Source organism: Tupaia chinensis, unplaced genomic scaffold, assembly GCF_000334495.1.
Source record: "Tupaia chinensis unplaced genomic scaffold, TupChi_1.0 Scaffold000416_1, whole genome shotgun sequence".
Taxonomy (NCBI): domain Eukaryota; kingdom Metazoa; phylum Chordata; class Mammalia; order Scandentia; family Tupaiidae; genus Tupaia; species Tupaia belangeri.
The window spans coordinates 1,996,178-2,006,821 of record NW_006159921.1 but is presented as its reverse complement, the minus strand read 5'-3'; positions in this window follow the sequence as shown (position 1 = coordinate 2,006,821).

The following is a 10,644-nucleotide window of genomic DNA, read 5'->3' as shown; positions in this document are numbered from 1 at the left end:
AAATAGAATAAGAAGAAACACTTTTCAATTAATTTTATGAGCCCAGTATTCCCCAGATACCAAAACCAGAGAAACTCAACACAAGAAAACTTAATATCAATATTGCTCATGAATATAGATGCACAAATCCTCAACAAAATGCTAGCAAAACAAACATATCAACACACAAAAAGGATTATACATCATGAGCAAGTAGGATTTATCCTAGAAGTGAAAAATTGGTTTAACATTTTAAAATCAATCAATGTAATACACCATACTAATAGAACAAAGGACAGAAACCACATGATCATCTCAAAAGATGCAGAAGAAACATTTGGCAAAATCCAACACCCTTTCATGATAAAGCATTCAACAAACTGGAGAAGTGAACGTCTTCAACTTGATGAAAGCACCTACAAAACCCCCTCATCTAACATTATCCTCAATGTGAAAGACTAAAAGCTATTTCTCTAAGGAATATTTGGCAAGAAAAAGGAATGCACCCAGATTAAAAGGAATGCACCCAGATTAAAAAAGAAGTAGTAAAATTATTCAACGGGCGACATAATCGACTATGGAAAATCCTAAAGGACACACACATACACATAGAGTTAAAAATTAACAAATGAATTCAGCAAGGTTGCAAGAAGCAAAGTACAATACAACATACAAAATCATGTATTGTTATGATTTTTTTTTTTTGGAGAGGTTTTTGCTATAGGGTGCATGCACTTGCCAGAAAGACAGAGAGAGACAGAGACAGAAAGCGAGAAATCACCCCCCAGGGAGGATGGCCATGCCACAATCCCTTCTCCTCCATTATCCTCTCGGGATCTTGGGCATGCACACACGCACGCCCAGCATGAGTTTAAGCCACCGGGTCCGGGACTCGAATCACGGTCAACTACATGGGAGTTCAGCGACATAGCCTTTACACCAACTGTTGGTCCCTACAAAATTATATATATATTTTTTTAATTTATAATTCTTTTTTATATAATTATTTATTTAATTTTATTTATTCATTCATTTATTTTAATTTGACCGGAGAGAGACAGAGAGAGAGAAAGAGTTAGAAAGCAAGCCGCCAGGTCCGGGACTCAAACGGTGGTCAGCCACGTGGGAGTGTCCAGCACCTTAACCACCACTCCACCTGCTGGTCCCACAAAATCATATTTTTATATGACTTAGCAATGAAAAATCTGAACACAAACTTAATAACATCAAAAATAATTTAACTACTAGTAATATATTTACGAAACATGTATAAGACATGTACACTGGCAATTATATTATTGAAAGAAATTAAAGGAGACCTAAATAAATGGTGGCTTGAGTGTATATATATGTTCATGGGTTGGAAAATTTAATATTGTTAAGATGGTAATGCTCCTCAAATTGAGCTGTAGATTCAACATGATTCCTTTCAAAATCCCAGTTGGATTTTTTTTTTTTTTAATTTGCCAGAGAGCACACACAATCACTAGAAACAGCAGGGAAAAGGATATAAAGCACTCTGCAGTGGGACATGGTCATACCACAATCCCCTCTTCCATTTCTCCATCCTACTGGGATCCTGGACTCATTTGCACACATGCCTGGCATGTTTTTCAAACCACTGGGGCCAGGATTTGAACCATTTGTTTGGCCATGTGAGATTTGGCTCCCCTAACCACCAAGCCACAGAATAAGCACCCAGTTGGATTTTATGCAGGAATTGATAAGCTGGTCCCACAAGTCATGTAGAAATGCAAGGGACCCAGAATAGATAGTCTTGAAAGAGAAGAGCAAAGTTGATGGACTAACACTTCCATATTTCACAATCTACTATTTAGCTACAGTAACATATACAGTGTGATACTGGCATAACTATAAAAATACAGATCAATGAAATATAACTGATAGTCCAGAAATAAACTCTTGCATTTATGGTCTACTGATTTTTGATAAGGGTTTTAAGACATTTCAATGGTGAAAGAATAATCTTTTAAACTAATGATGTGGGACAACTGAGTATCCACATACAAAACAATCATGTTGGATCCTACCCTACACACAAAAAATAAGAAAACTCAAAAGAGATAACTGGTTTAAATACAAGAGATAAAACTCTTACAAGAAAACAGGAGTAAACCTTTGTGATCTTGACTTACACAATAGTTTATTGGATATGACATCAAAAGCAGAAGTGACAAAAAAATAGACAAATTGGACTTCACCAAAATTGAAAAAATTTGTGCTTCAGAGCACACCATTAAGAAAGTGAAAATAGGCCCAGCCATGGTGGTGCACAGGTAGTACCATTGCTTGAGAGGCTGGAAGTCACATGGGAGGCAGGAGTTTTGTTTCTAGGCTAACCTGAACATGACAGGTGTGGCAGTGTGCATCTGCAATCCTAGATAATTCTGAAGCTGGGGGCAGGAGTATCACCACACAGTGAGACCCTTTCAATAATAACTATCTCTGTCTCCCTCCCTATTCCTCTCCCTTTCATAAAGAAAACACAAAGTGAAAATACAACCTAGACGATGGGAGAAAAACTTTGCAAAACTTCTCTCTGGTGAGGAACTAGTATCCACAATATATAAAGAATACTTAGAACTCAATAATTAAGGGAACCAGCAGTTAGCGTAATGACTCTGTCGCTGGACTCCCCTGTAGTCGACCGCGATTCGCGTCCCGGACCTGGTGGCTTCAAACTCATGCCGGGCGCGTGTGCGTGCGTGCATGCCCAAGATCCCAAGAGGAAAATGGAGGAGAAGGGATTGTGGCGTGACCATCCCCTCTAGGGAGTTATTTCTCCCTGTCTCTCTGTCTCTCTCTGTCTGTCTGGCAAGCACACGTGCCCTATAGCGAAAACCTCTCAAAAAAAATAAAATAAATAAAAATAAAAAGAACTCAATAATTAAAAGACAATAACCCAAAATAATAATTGGCAAAAGAGGGGCCAGCAGATCACGTAATAGTTATGTCACTGGACTCCCATGTTATCAACTATGGTTCAAATCCTCAACCTAGTGGCTTAAAACTCACACCAGGCAGTGTGTATGTGTGCCCAAAATCCTGAGAAGGAGAATGGAGGAGAAGGGATTGTAGCATCGCCATCCCCCTGGAGGGTGAGGTTTCACTTTCTGTGCTCTGGTGAGTGTATACGCCCTATAGCAAAAATCTCTCTAAAAACAATTGGCAAAGGATCCAAACAGACATCTCTCCAAAGAACATATACAAATGGTCAATAAGCACATGAGAAAAGATGGTCAATATCATTAACTACCAAGAAAATGCAAATGAAAGCCATAGTGAGATACTGGCAAAAACATTTTTGTCAACTTAAACAAACCAAAATATGCTGACAAGGCAGTTTTCCTTTAAAATTATCCTCAAAAAAAAAAAAAAGTTGCACATTTTCTTCTTTTAGGACTCCTCCCATTACCCCACCTCACTCTGAAGGACTCAGGGCAAGAGAGCAGACAGCATGTCTTTACAGAGGCAATAAGGATCTCCCTCAGACAGGATTTTACCTCCCTCTCTGAGGCCCTCAAAAGAGTAGATGTCTGTGATTTCTGCCTGCCTGCCACCCACTCCCTTACTTCCTGTAACCGTAAGTGGATTTGCATTTTGTCAGCTATTCCCCCTTCAATTTCAGTTTGTCAACCAAGTGCCCTCCCTTTCTGTGGCTGAAAGGTGGACAAATGACCCAATGTATCCAATCAGATACCTTTAATAGAAACTTATTGAGAGTAGGATGACTCCAGGAAAATCCAACTATTTGCCTTGCTGGGATGGCCTGAGGAATCAGTTCCATGGTGGTTGTTATCTGGAGTCAGAAAGCAAATTCTGGTCCTGTTAGTTTTTTCCTTTAGGTGTTTCTTTCACCAAGAATGCTAATTTGGCCATTCAGATGTTCAAAGGCCAAGAAAGTCCACATCATTGTCTTGATTCTCCCATGGGAGGGACAGGGTTTCTAAATTATAAGGAGTCATGACCTAAACACCATGACTTCCACCGAAGCATCTACTCTTTGGTTCCTTCTTAGTGATCATTTGCTTTAATATTTTAATCGATTCTCTTAAACAATTCATTGACTCCCAACTGGGTCAAGGCACATTGTTATTTGAGGGACTATAAAGATGAACAAAATGACATTCTAATTCTCCTAGGAAACTCTTTGGTATGCATTCTGATTGAGTGAATCAGAGAGAAGGATCAGAGAAAAAGGACATATATTTATGTTTTTAAATTTGCTATAGATGGGGACCAGCAGGTGGTGCGGTGATTAAGGTGCTGGACACTCCCACATGGCCGACTGTGGTTCCAGTCCCGGACCTGGTGGCTTGCTTTCTCACTTTCCCTCTCTCTCTCTCTCTCTGTCTCTCTCTGGTCAAATTTAAAAAATAAATGAATAAAGAAAGAAAATTAAATAGATAATTTTTGAAAAAAAATGTGCTGGGGACCACCAGCTAGCATAATGGCGATGTCGCTGGACTCCTATGTAGTCCAACGCAATTCAAGTCCTCGAACCAATGGTTTAAACTCACACCAGGCGCATGTGCATGCGTGCCCAAGATCCCAAGAGGAGAAAGGAAGAGAAGGGATTGTGGCGTGGCCTTCCTCCCCACCCCCGGGGGGGGGGTGATTTCTCGCTTTTTGTCTCTCTCTGTCTTTCTGGCGAGCGCATGCGCCCTATAGCAAAAACCTTCCCCCCCCCGGGGGGTGATTTCTCGCTTTTTGTCTCTCTCTGTCTTTCTGGCGAGCGCATGCGCCCTATAGCAAAAACCTCTCCAAAAAAAAAAAAGTTTGCTATAGAGTTCATGAACTTGCTGGAGAGAAAAGGAAAAGTGAGAAAGCAACCCCAGGGGGGATAGCCATGCTACAATCCCCTTTCTTCCATTCTCCTCTAGGGGTTTTAGGCATGCATGCATATGTACAAGATGTGTTTTTCAAGCCTCTAGGTCTGGGATTCAAACTATGCATATCAGCCATGTATGATCCAGTCACCTTAACCACCATGCCACCAGTTGGCCCCACAAAAAGGATATTTAAAGTTGACTAGGGGTAGAAGCTCATATCTTGAGACATTTTACCTGACCCAGAGGGAAGGTACCTGTTGTGATGGGGTATTGAATCTAAGAATCACAGACTAAGAATCATAAACTTTGTGCTGACAGGGACCTTATAAAATCACCAATTCCTACATTTTCTAGATGAAGAAATTCAGATTTGGAGAGATGAAATTACTTAGCTAGCAGTTGAATTGGGCTTGGGACTTCTTTCTTCCCTGATTCCCAGTCCTGTCTCATTAGTTTCCAATAACATTGTTGACCTCAGCTGGCTTCTCCAGGTTTCAAGGAGTTTGGGGAGGAGAAACAATATTTGGGTCTTGGTAAATAATTGTCTGGAAAATATGTCTTGCAAGGCCACTCAAGAAATAAGCAGGAATTGGGGCAGATTCTAGCATTTCTGATGATGTTGCTTTCTTAAGGTTTGCCATTGGAGACATGGCAGGGGTATGTGGCACCAGGGTTAGCACTGCGATGGGATTGTCAGTGTGTGTTTCCCACCCTTCTCCAATTTCCTGGCACCCTTGGAGCAGCTCAGTAGCTAGTGGGCTTGGCAATCAACCTGTGTATCCCTCCACAGTCCTTTTCCACTGGGTCATCCAGTCACTTAAGTAGGATGATCTTTACTGTAAGGATAGCCGTCAAATACCCAGCAGAGAGTGTGAGGAGATCAGTTCAGAAATTAGGGTTGGACTTTCCCCAAAGCTGACAATGATTTATTTCGGCTGGCAACTCGTGCTGGGTAGAAGGGCCCAGTGTAAATAGTATGCATTTCTGGTTCTGGAGAGAGACAGAGAGCCTAGACACTGAGTGGAGCAAGGAAAGGAGTATGCTCCCAAGCTGCACCTTTCAGTCATTAATAGATATAACTGGCTTAACCACAATCCACAGAGAACTTTCTGTGTTTCAGGAACTGTGCTAGGTCCTAGAGCCCACACAGATAAGGGTGAATCTTACCTGCAAGGAACTACAGACAAACATAAGACATGAGTTTTAATAGAAAGTGTCAGTGATAATCGCTGGGTGTTACAGAGCACAGAAAACAGGTATGCATGCCCCTGGGGTTCTAGGAAGGAGTCTTAGATGACACTTAAATAAAGGAATTAGCCAAGAAAGCAAGCTCCTAGCCTCACAAGCACAAGAATCACATGAACAAAGGTGTGGACTCTCAGTGTCGGGAAACACAGGCAGCTGATGGTGTTACTAGAGCAGGGAGAGTGAGATGGGAAGTGTGGATGGAAAAGGCAGAGAGAGAGCAGGTGCATGTGTGTGTGGAGGGGGTAAATTATGGGAAAAGGCATGGTGTTTATTTTGTGCAAGGAAGAGAAAAGTGCTGAGGAGATCTGCATTTTAGGTAGATCACTACGGTGTAAATTTGGGGTGCAAGAGCCAAGAGTGGAAGAAGGGAGCAACTGGAAGAGATGATGAGCCTGATGCAGAGGATTCAAAATGAGAATGACAGCCTGGGACTGAGCAGCAGCCAGGAGGTGAATGATGAGGGAGAGACACAAGTCAGGGATGGCTCCCAGTTTTCTGGCTTGTACCTGGGTGGATAATGAAGCCAGAAACTGAGATAATATGAGGAAGGGAAACAAGACTGAGAAAGAGACATTGATGGTGGCCAACTTTTATACAGACCAGGCACTGCATCAAACATTTTTCATGCATTTTCTCTTAACTCTACAAAGAAGTTATAATTCTTGATTTATAGATGAGGACAGTGAAACTTGGAGATATTAAGTGGCTTAGCCAGACCTATATATTGGTAGAGTGCAGAAAGAGGTTAGAATCCTAGCATTCTGGGGACCAGCAGACAGTGTAATGGTTACATCACTGGACTCCAATGTAGTCAACTACGGTTTGAGTCCCAGACCCAGCAACTTAAAAACTCACACTGTGTGTGTGTGTGTGTGTGTGTGTGTGTGTGTCTGTGTGCTCTTGCCCAAGATCCTGAGAGAAGAATGGAGAGGACAAGGGATTGTGATATGGCAATCCCCCCTAGGGGAGTGATTTCTCGCTTTCTTTCACTCTCTGTTTCTCTGGCAAGCACATGCACCCTATAGCAAAAATCTTTAAAAAAAAAAAAAAAAGCATTCAGGCTCCTGGCTCCAGGGTCAATGCTCTGAATAATCAGGTCTTATAGATACAAAAGGACTTCAAGAAGTTTATGGAAAGGGCTGGTCCATAGCACAACAGTTGAGTGAATGAATAGAGATCCAGATCCTGCATGACTGACCATGGTTCAAATCTCAGCCCAGATGGCTAGAAAAACACATCAGGCATATGTGCATGTGTGCACCTAAATCCTAATGGAATGAAGAAATGGAGGAAAAAAGATTGTGGCATGACCATGCCCCACTGGGGGATGCTTCCTCTCTCGCTTGTACACATACTCTTTGGCAATAAAAAAATTATTTTACAGTGTATGGAAAGATGGAATTAAAATATAAGAGTTTATTTTGGTGCCAAACTCTTTTGAAATCCATACATAGTGGGACCAGCAGTTGGTGTAATGGTTATATGGCTAGACTCCCACGTAGCAGACCGTGGTTTGAGTCCCCAGCCCAGTGGCTTAAACTCATGGCAGGTGTGTGTGTGTCCAAGATTCCAAGAGGAGAATGGAGGAGAAGGGATTGTGGCATGGCCATCCCCCCAGGGGATGATTTCTAGCTTTCTGTCTCTCTGTCTCTGTCTTTTTGGCAAGCACACATCTCCTATAGCAAAAACCTCTCAAAAAAAAAAAAAAAGAAAGAAAGGAAAGAAAAGAAATCCGTACATAGTTTTTTCATAATATGTAGCTTCCACCAACTGTCTGAAGCCCCCGCCTATGAATATGAAGTCTGAAAGTCCTGTAGGTATTTACAGTGAAAAGGTCTGGGCACTAGGGAGGGCTTATTAGAGTCAAGAGAGTGATTAAAAACAAACAAACAAACAAACAAACAAAACAAAAACATGAGTGTGGATGAAACTTCTAAGTTGAGCAGTGGCTGAAGCACAGTGCTCTGGGGAGCCCTGAAGTTAAAGTAGCCAGAGGGAAGGGGCCCACTTACAAGACAGAACCAAGAGTTCCCTTCTGGTTTTTAAAGCAGAAGACTTGGTTCTGCAATGTGCGCATCAGAAAACCGGGCAATCTTAAACAGTGTTAGCAATACCAAATGAAAACATCCACCAAGTTAAGCCAACATTAATTATAACAGTTACTATGTTGCATAGTAATTATCCTAAATGGTAAGCATTTTACATAAATAGCAGTAATTAGTATAGCACAAGTTTCCCAAACTGTGTCCTGTGGAGTAGTAGTTCCTGGACATGTTAATAAATGTTTGGATAAAAAAGGGCTTTGGAGCCAGATAAGTTTAGGAAGTACTCACATAATTTAGACAGAGTACCAAACTCCTGGATTTACTCTTTCTCCCCTCTCTTTTCCCTATTAGGAGGCAGTGTAGTGTAATGGCTAGGACTGTAGACACTGGAAACAGACAATCTGGAATTGAAATTTGCTGGGTAATCTTGGGCAAATTACTAAACTTTTCTAAGCTGTAGTTTGCTTATCTGGATGGGAGATAGCAATATGTTCACTTTAAAGACAGTTCCTAAGATTGAATGGGACGCAATGCATTCAAAACACTTAGAATAGAGCCTGGTAAAGAATAAGGGTTCCATGAAGACTAGTTATTATTATCTGTAAATCATACTGCATTAAGAAGTCTCCCTGATACCCTATAGAGTTTAGTCTGACTCATTAGTTGACATTCTTTGTGCACCTAACTCCACCCCAAAATAGCTCAGACTGGTAATGATAAAGCTCTTCCTGCACTCTGCTCCAGGAAGAGAATCAGAGAGAGGGAGGGCTTATGCCTTGGCCTCATGGCTATTGGACAGCCACTGAGAGTTCATAGTCTTCTTTATGCGCTCACGAAAAAGGTCATCTTCTGAATGGACACTGGCCGGTATCGTGGCACACAGTTTAGCAAGGGGAGTGCAGGCTGTGTTTTAGGCTCCACTTGCATTTTATCCCTTGTGCGGTGAACAATCTGTATAACCACACATGGCAGTTCTAACCTTTAGGCCCTGGAAGGGGCTAGAAGCTAATGACTGCTGGAGAGTCCATGAAATTAGCTGGGCAAGATTCTAAAAGGATAAAACCACCCTTTCTTTTTGCCACAGGGCAGGCACCACTAGTCCCCAAACCATCCTTTCAAAGGGCCTCCCTCCCTTTCTACTTCTGCCCCGCCCCCCATTCATCAGAGGCTGACATCAGATTACCTTTGCTGTGAGAAAATATGCCAGTGGGTGGGCAGATGGCTGGTGGTTAAGGTGGTGGACTCCCATTCTCCCTTTCCCTTTCCCTCTCTCTCTCTCTGGTCAAGTTATTATTAATAATAATAATAAATGAAATAAAATAATTTAAAAAAGATATCCCAGGCCTTGTTTCTCTGTAATCCTGATTGAGGTTGGGATATAACAGAGTTGTGGAAGGCAGAGGGGATGATTTTCCAGGTTTCCCCTGATACATAATGAACACTAACTTGTGATGTTCCAAATCACACCAGGCCAGGGGTGACTTTCTGACCATGGCTTGGGGGCAGTGAAGGGAAAGATAGGAGTGGGAGCTATCCTTGATTAATCCCCCACAGTGTGGGCAAAATGCTTGGCTCCCAATAAACACTCTCACCATCCCTATAGGTAGACACTTCCTGGTCCTCCCTCTTGGGTGGGTGGGGTGTGGGGGAGGGCAGGCACACTCCAACCTACTCGTATAACTACCCTCCCCACCTCCACCCACCCACCCCCAACAGTCTCTTCAGCCCAGAAGCCAAGCCTAGTCCGAACTAGGCTGATCAAGGGCTCTCCGCTCTCTAGACTTTAGCACTGGCCTTCATAAAGTGAGGGTATGGATGGGGGGGCGAGGTGGAGCGGCTTTCAAGGCTCCTTGCAGCTCAGACAGGCTTTGGTTGGCACCTCCAGGGAGTCCTAGCCACTCCCCCCAGTCCTCTCTTAGTGGACAGGTAGGGACAGACCCACAGGAAATGGCATACTCTCAGCTCTAGCCCAGAAGCACCTGAGGCCTTAAACGTGCCAGGGGGCAGAGGCCTGTGCATCACACACAGACCCCCCCCTACTTTGCTTAGGGCCTGCCTCCATAGCTATGGCTGGGGCCGCAGCTGGGAGTTAGTCTCGTGGCCTTCAGACTCAGGAACAAAGGCTGAGCTGGAGGGGGAAGGGACTTGCCCTGAACGGGAGGGGAGGGGAGTCCTGGCTGCTGAAGCCTTGACCTCACCCCAGGGCTCACTATTCCTCTCCTTCCTACGATTTGAGGGGAAGGAGAGTGCCCCGTCTTTTCCTCCGAGTCGGTGGCTTCCTCTTGTACCCTTCCTCTCCCTAGGCTGAGGTCTCTACCCTTTCCCAACTGTTCCTGGGTCTCAAATCTCGTCCCCCCTCTTTTACCCTCCCCTAGATTGGGGTCTCCACGCCCCTCCTCCTCCTCTCCTTGGGCCTCGATTCTTTATTCCTTTTCAGGCCTGGCCTCTCCAGCCCGGGGGAGGGGTCTGCCTCCTTCTTTCCCTTCTTAAGGCCACGGCTCCCTCCCCCCACCCTCCCC